This window comes from Pseudophryne corroboree, chromosome 4 (genome assembly GCF_028390025.1).
Source record: "Pseudophryne corroboree isolate aPseCor3 chromosome 4, aPseCor3.hap2, whole genome shotgun sequence".
In the NCBI taxonomy this organism is placed as follows: domain Eukaryota; kingdom Metazoa; phylum Chordata; class Amphibia; order Anura; family Myobatrachidae; genus Pseudophryne; species Pseudophryne corroboree.
The window spans coordinates 939,374,332-939,384,329 of record NC_086447.1 but is presented as its reverse complement, the minus strand read 5'-3'; positions in this window follow the sequence as shown (position 1 = coordinate 939,384,329).

The following is a 9,998-nucleotide window of genomic DNA, read 5'->3' as shown; positions in this document are numbered from 1 at the left end:
TATAATCACATACATGTCATGCAGAAAATAATATAATCACATACGTGTCATACAGAATATAATATAATCACATACGTGTCATGGAGAATATAATGTAATCACATACATGTCATGCAGAATATAATATAATCATGTATGTGTCATGCAGAATATAATGTAATCACATATCTGTCATGCAGAATATAATATAATTACCTATCATGCAGAATATAATATAATCACGTGTCATGCAGAATATAATATAATCACATGTGTCATGCAGAATATAATATAATCACATGTGTCATGCATAATATAATATAATCACATACGTGTCATGCAGAATATAATATTTTCATGTATGTGTCATGCAGAATATAATGTAATCAAATATCTGTCATGCAGAATATAATATAATTACGTGTCATGCAGAATATAATATAATCACGTGTCATGCAGAATATAATGTAATCACATATGTGTCATGCAGAATATATTATAATCACGTGTCATGCAGAATATAATCTAATCACGTGTCATGCAGAATATAATACAATCACGTGTCATGCAGAATATAATATAATCATGTGTCATGCAGAATATAATATAATCACATACAGATGTGTCCACATACATCTTTGCTATATCACGCCATGTATGGCACATTTTTGCATGCCATAGACTCAGAGATTTAGCCATGCCTTGTCATTTTTCTTAATTTGCTTCTTTAATATGTTACTTTATACATATTCTATTATAGCAAACAACAATTTTAAAATTCATCCACTCGCTACTTGTGAAAAACAGCTTAGCCGTGTTTTGCATGTTGTGCCAAATTTGTAAAGAAGCAAAGATGTACGTGGACACATCTGTATGTGTCACGCAGAATATAATATAATCACATACGTGTCATGCAGAATATAATGTAATCACATATGTGTCATGCAGAATATAATATAATCACATATGTGTCATGCAGAATATAATGTAATCACATATGTGTCATGCAGAATATAATATAATCATGTATGTGTCATGCAGAATATAATATAATTACGTGTCATGCAGAATATAATATAGTCTCATATCTGTCATGCAGAATATAATATAATCACATATGTGTCATGCAGAATATAATAAATCACATATGTGTCACGCAGAATATAATATAATCACATATGTGTCATGCAGAATATAATATAATCACATGTCATGCAGAATATAATATAATCACGTGTCATGCAGAATATAATGTAATCGCATATGCGTCATGCAGAATATATTATAATCACGTGTCATGCAGAATATAATATAATCACATATCTGTCATGCAGAATATAATATAATCACGTGTCATGCAGAATATAATATAATCAAGTGTCATGCAGAATATAATATAATCACATACATGTCATGCAGAATAAAATATAATCACATATGTGTCATGTAGAATATAATATAATCACATATGTGTCATGCAGAATATAATATAATCACGTCTCATGCAGAATATAATGTAATTACATGTGTCACGCAGAATATAATCACATACGTGTCATGCAGAAAATAATATAATCACGTGTCATGCAGATTATAATACAATCACGTGTCATGCAGAATATAATATAATCACATGTGTCATGCAGAATATAATATAATCACATACGTGTCATGCAGAAAATAATAAAATCATGTATGTGTCATGCAGAATATAATGTAATCACATATGTGTCATGCAGAATATAATATAATCACGTGTCATGCAGAATATAATGTAATCACATATGTGTCATGCAGAATATAATATAATCACGTGTCATGCAGAATATAATATAATCTCATATCTGTCATGCAGAATATAATATAATCACATATATGTCATGTAGAATATAATATAATCACGTGTCATGCAGAATATAATATAATCACATATATGTCATGTAGAATATAATATAATCACGTGTCACGCAGAATATAATATAATCACATACATGTCATGCAGAATATAATATAATCACATATGTGTCATGCAGAATATAATGTAATTACGTGTCATGCAGAAAATAATATAATCACATACGTGTCATGCAGAATATAAAATAATCACATGTGTCATGCAGAATATAATATAATCACATACGTGTCATGCAGAATATAATATAATCACATATGTGTCATGCAGAATACAATGTAATCACATTTGTGTCATGCAAAATATAATATAATTACTTATCTGTCATGCAGAATATAATATAATCACAAATCATGCAGAATATAATATAATCACGTGTCATGCAGAAAATAATATAATCACGTGTCATGCAGAATATAATATAATCACATACATGTCATGCAGGATAAAATATAATCACATATGTGTCATGCAGAATATAATATCACATACGTGTCATGCAGAATATAATATAATCACATATGTGTCATGCAGAATATAATGTAATCACGTGTCATGCAGAATATAATATAATCATATAAGTGTTGTGCAGAATATAATGTAATCATCTGTCATGCAGAATATAATATAATCACATTTGTGACTTGCAGAATTTTATCTAATCACATATGTGTCATGCAGAATATAATCTAATCACATATGTGTCATGCAGCATATAATATAATCACATACTTCTCATACAGAATATAATGTAATCACATACGTGTCATGCAGAATATAATGTAATCACATATGTGTCATGCAGAATATAATATAATCACATACGTGTCATGCAGAATATAATATAATCATATGTGTCATGCCTAATATAATATAATCACATATGTGTCATGTAGAATATAATATAATCACTTACGTGTCATGCAGAATATAATACAATCACATATGTGTAATGCAAAATATAATGTAATCACGTGTCATGCAGTATATTATATAATCATATAAGTGTTGTGCAGAATATAATGTAGTCATCTGTCATGCAGAATATAATATAATCACATTTGTGTCATGCAGAATATAATTTAATCACATTTGTGTCTTGCAGAATATAATATAATCACATATGTGTCATGCAGAATATAATATAATCACATATGTGTCATGCAGAATATAATGTAATCACATACGTGTCATACAGAATATAATGTAATCACATATGTGTCATGCAGAATATAATGTAATCACATATGTGTCATGCAGAATATAATATAATCACATACATGTTATGCAGAATATAATATAATCATATGTGTCATGCAAAATATAATATAATCACATGTGTCATGCAGAATATAATATAATCACATGCATGTCATGCAGAATTTAATATAATCACACGTGTCATATAGAATGCAATGTAATCACATAAGTGTCATGCAGAATATAATATAATCACATATGTGTCATGCAGAATATAATATAATCACATGCATGTCATGCAGAATATAATATAATCACACGTGTCATATAGAATACAATGTAATCACATAAGTGTCATGTAGAATATAATATAATCACATATGTGTCATGCAGAATATAATATAATCACATGTCTCATGCAGAATATAATGTAATTACATGTGTCACGCAGAATATAATCACATACGTGTCATGCAGAAAATAATATAAACACGTGTCATGCAGATTATAATACAATCACGTGTCATGCAGAATATAATATAATCACATGTGTCATGCAGAATATAATATAATCACATACGTGTCATGCAGAAAATAATAAAATCATGTATGTGTCATGCAGAATATAATGTAATCACATATGTGTCGTGCAGAATATAATATAATCACGTGTCATGCAGAATATAATGTAATCACATATGTGTCATGCAGAATATAATATAATCACGTGTCATGCAGAATATAATATAATCTCATATCTGTCATGCAGAATATAATATAATCACATATATGTCATGTAGAATATAATATAATCACGTGTCATGCAGAATATAATATAATCACATATATGTCATGTAGAATATAATATAATCACGTGTCACGCAGAATATAATATAATCACATACATGTCATGCAGAATATAATATAATCACATATGTGTCATGCAGAATATAATGTAATTACGTGTCATGCAGAAAATAATATAATCACATACGTGTCATGCAGAATATAAAATAATCACGTGTCATGCAGAATATAATATAATCACATACGTGTCATGCAGAATATAATATAATCACATAAGTGTCATGCAGAATACAATGTAATCACATTTGTGTCATGCAAAATATAATATAATCACTTATCTGTCATGCAGAATATAATATAATCACGTGTCATGCAGAAAATAATATAATCACGTGTCATGCAGAATATAATATAATCACATACATGTCATGCAGGATAAAATATAATCACATATGTGTCATGCAGAATATAATATCACATACGTGTCATGCAGAATACAATATAATCACATATGTGTCATGCAGAATATAATGTAATCACGTGTCATGCAGAATATAATATAATCATATAAGTGTTGTGCAGAATATAATGTAATCATCTGTCATGCAGAATATAATATAATCACATTTGTGTCTTGCAGAATCTAATCTAATCACATATGTGTCATGCAGAATATAATCTAATCACATAGGTGTCATGCAGCATATAATATAATCACATACTTCTCATACAGAATATAATGTAATCACATACATGTCATGCAGAATATAATGTAATCACATATGTGTCATGCAGAATATAATATAATCACATACGTGTCATGTAGAATATAATATAATCATATGTGTCATGCCTAATATAATATAATCACATATGTGTCATGCAGAATATAATATAATCCCATACGTGTCATGCAGAATATAATATAATCACATATGTGTCATGCAGAATATAATGTAATCACGTGTCATGCAGAATATTATATAATCATATAAGTGTTGTGCAGAACATAATGTAATCATCTGTCATGCAGAATATAATATAATCACATTTGTGTCATGCAGAATATAATATAATCACATTTGTGTCTTGCAGAATATAATATAATCACATATGTGTCATGCAGAATATAATATAATCACATATGTGTCATGCAGAATATAATGTAATCACATACGTGTCATACAGAATATAATGTAATCACATACGTGTCATGCAGAATATAATGTAATCACATATGTGTCATGCAGAATATAATATAATCACATACGTGTTATGCAGAATATAATATAATCGTATGTGTCATGCAAAATATAATCTAATCACATGTGTCATGCAGAATATAATATAATCACATGCATGTCATGCAGAATATAATATAATCACACGTGTCGTATAGAATACAATGTAATCACATAAGTGTCATGCAGAATATAATATAATCACATATGTGTCATGCAGAATATAATATAATCACATACATGTCATGCAGAATATAATATAATCACATACATGTCATGAAGAATATAATATAATCACACGTGTCATGCAGAATATAATATAATCACATATGTGTCATGCAGAATATATTATAATCACATACGTGTCATGCAGAATATAATATAATCACATATGTGTCATACAGAATATAATATAATCACATGTGTCTTGCAGAATATAATATAATAACATGTGTCAGAATATAATATAATCACATACTGTATGTGTCATGCAGAATATAGTATAATCACACGTGCCATACAGAATATAATCACATACATGTCATGCAGAATATAATATAATCACATATGTGTAATGCAGAATATAATGTAATCACATGCGTGTCATGCAGAATATAATGTATTCACATGCGTGTCATGCAGAATATAATGTAATCACATACGTGTCATGCAGAATATAATATAATCACATATGTGTCATGCAGTATATAATATAATCACATACGTGTAATGCAGAATATAATATAATCACATATGTGTCATGCAGAATATAATATAATCAAATACGTGTAATGCAGAATATAATATAATCATGTGTAATGCAGAATATAATGTAATTACATGTGTCACGCAGAATATAATATAATCACATACGTGTCATGCAGAAAATAATATAATCACATACGTGCCATGCAGAATATAATGTAATCACATATGTGTCATGCAGGATATAATATAATCACATGTGTCATGCATAATATAATATAATCACATACGTGTCAGGCAGAATATATTATAATCATGTATGTGTCATGCAGAATATAATGTAATCACATATGTGTCATCATGCAGAATATAATATAATTACGTGTCATGCAGAACATAATATAATCACTTGTCATGCAGAATATAATGTAATCACATATGTGTCATGCAGAATATATTATAATCACGTGTCATGCAGAATATAATATAATCACATATCTGTCATGCAGAATATAATATAATCATGTGTCATGCAGAATATAATATAATCACATATGTGTCACGCAGAATATAATATAATCACATACATGTCATGCAGAATATAATATAATCACATATGTGTCATGCAGAATATAATGTAATCACGTGTCATGCATAAAATAATATAATCCATACGTGTAATGCAGAATATAATATGATCACATGTGTCATGCGGAATATAACAATCACATACGTGTCATGCAGAATATAATATAATCACATATGTGTCATGCAGAATACAATGTAATCACATTTGTGTCATGCAGAATATCATATAATCACTTATCTGTCATGCAGAATATAATATAATCACATATGTGTCATGTAGAATATAATATAATCACATATGTGTCATGCAGAATATAAAGTAATCACATATGTGTTATGCAGAATATAATTTAATCACATATGTCTCATGCAGAATATAATATAATCACATGTCATGCAGAATATAATATAATCACGTGTCATGCAGAATATAATGTAATCACATACATGCCATGCAGAATAAAATATAATCACATATGTGTCATGCAGAATATAATATAATCACATATGTGTCATGCAGAATATAATATAATCACATGTCTCATGCAGAATATAATGTAATTACATGTGTCACGCATAATATAATATAATCACATACGTGTCATGCAGAAAATAATATAATCACGTGTCATGCAGATTATAATATAATCACATATGTGTCATGCAGAATATAATATAATCACATACGTGTCATGTAGAATAAAATATAATCATGTATGTGTCATGCAGAATATAATGTAATCACATATCTGTCATGCAGAATATAATATAATCATGTGTTATGCAGAATATAATATAATCACGTGTCATGCAGAATATAATATAATCATATACATGTCATGCAGAATATAATATAATCACATATGTGTCATGCAGAATACAATGTAATCACATTTGTGTCATGCAGAATATAATATTTTCACTTATTTGTCTGCAGAATATAATATAATCACATATGTGTCATGCAGAATATAAAGTAATCACATATGTCTCATGCAGAATATAATATAATCACAAATCATGCAGAATATAATATAATCACGTGTTATGCAGAATATAATGTAATCACATATGTGTCATGCAGAATATAATATAATCACGTGTCATGCAGAATAAAATCTAATCACATATGTCATGCAGAATATAATATAATCACATATGTGTCATGCAGAATATAATATAATCACATTTGTGTCTTGCAGAATATAATATAATCACATATGTGTCATGCAGAATATAATATAATCACATATGTGTCATGCAGAATATAATGTAATCAAATACGTGTCATACAGAATATAATGTAATCACATACGTGTCATGCAGAATATAATGTAATCACATATGTGTCTTGCAGAATATAATATAATCACATACGTGTCCTGCAGAATGTAATATAATCATATGTGTCATGCAGAATATAATATAATCACATATGTGTCATGCAGAATATAATATAAACACATATGTGTCATGCAGAATATAATATAATCACATATGTGTCATGCAGAATATAATGTAATCACGTGTCATGCAGAATATAATATAATCACATACATGTCATGCGGAATATAATATAATCACATGTGTCATGCAGAATATAATATAATCACATATGTGTCATGCAGAATATAATGTAATCACGTGTCATGCAGAATATAATATAATCACATACATGTCATGCGGAATATAATATAATCACATGTGTCATGCAGAATATAATATAATCACATATGTGTCATGCAGAATATAATGTAATCACGTGTCATGCAGAATATAATATAATCACATACATGTCATGCGGAATATAATATAATCACATGTGTCATGCAGAATATAATATAATCACATATGTGTCATGCAGAATATATTATAATTACATACGTGTCATGCAGAATATAATATAATCACATATGTGTCATGCAGGATATAATATAATCACAAGTGTCATACAGAATATAATATAATCACGTGTCAGACAGAATATAATATAATCACATGTGTCATGCAGAATATAATATAATCACATGTGTCAGACAGAATATAATATAATCACGTGTCATGCAGAATATAATATAATCACATGTGTCATGCAGAATATAGTATAATCACACGTGTCATACAGAATATAATCACATTTGTGTAATGCAGAATATAATATAATCACATGTGTCATGCAGAATATAATATAATCACGTGTCAGACAGAATATAATATAATCACATGTGTCATGCAGAATATAATATAATCACATGTGTCAGACAGAATATAATATAATCACATGTGTCATGCAGAATATAATATAATCACATGTGTCATGCAGAATATAGTATAATCACACGTGTCATACAGAATATAATCACATTTGTGTAATGCAGAATATAATATAATCACATATGTGTCATGCAGAATATAATATAATCACATACGTGTCATGCAGAATATAATATAATCACATATGTGTCATGCAGAATATAATATAATCACATGTGTCATGCAGAATATAGTATAATCACACGTGTCATACAGAATATAATCACATTTGTGTAATGCAGAATATAATATAATCACATATGTGTCATGCAGAATATAATATAATCACATACGTGTCATGCAGAATATAATATAATCACATATGTGTCATGCAGAATATAATATAATCACATACGTGTCATGTAGAATATAATGTAATCACGTGTCATACAGAATATAATATAATCACATATTTGTATTACAGCACAGTTCCGAGCACACAAGTGAATATGGACTGAGATGTCACCAGAATTCGCCATTTTTGGGGACGACGTTCTAGAACAATACATCCAGAAATCAGTGATACTACATACAGTATCTCCCGCACTTTCTACGTGACTGCCATCATGGCTGACGTGAAGTTATACATATTAAACTGACAGTATTATGGTTTATACAACTGTAAAATTGCTAAATGTTAACTACATTTTTTTTTTTACATTAAATTTTTTTGATTTTAAGTAAAGGTTTCAAATAACAATAAAATCCCCCAACATTAAATTCTGTAACAAAATAATGAAATATAAGATATGTTCAGTCTAACACACTTTACACCAAGACAAGCAACAAATATTTCACATTTGAAAATAAAAACAAAAAAGCTGTAATGGAACATACTGGTGCTAGTCTAAAAATACAACATTATAATAGTAATAATAATAATAATAATAATAATAATAATAATAGTAATAATAATAATAGTAATAATAATAATAATAGTAATAATAGCAGCCGCAGTATAAAATAAAAGCTACACTATTAGTAACTGTCTTCAGGTAAAGCTTTGTGGTTTAGAACGCAGCCAGTTGGGAGTTGCAGCTGAGGTCCCCAGTTTCAGCACATGAAGCCAGTTCTCCAGGCCGGGGCATGGGCCGGTCAGGGGGGTAAATCTTGGAATATGATGTGGCTTAATAGTTGCCACTGAAGTATGAAACAACATTTGAGCCCCTGAAAAATTAATTGTGAGATTTCTAATAACTTGTCCACAGTAACCCAGGATGTAGATTTCTCACAGATATCCAGCGTCAGGGGAA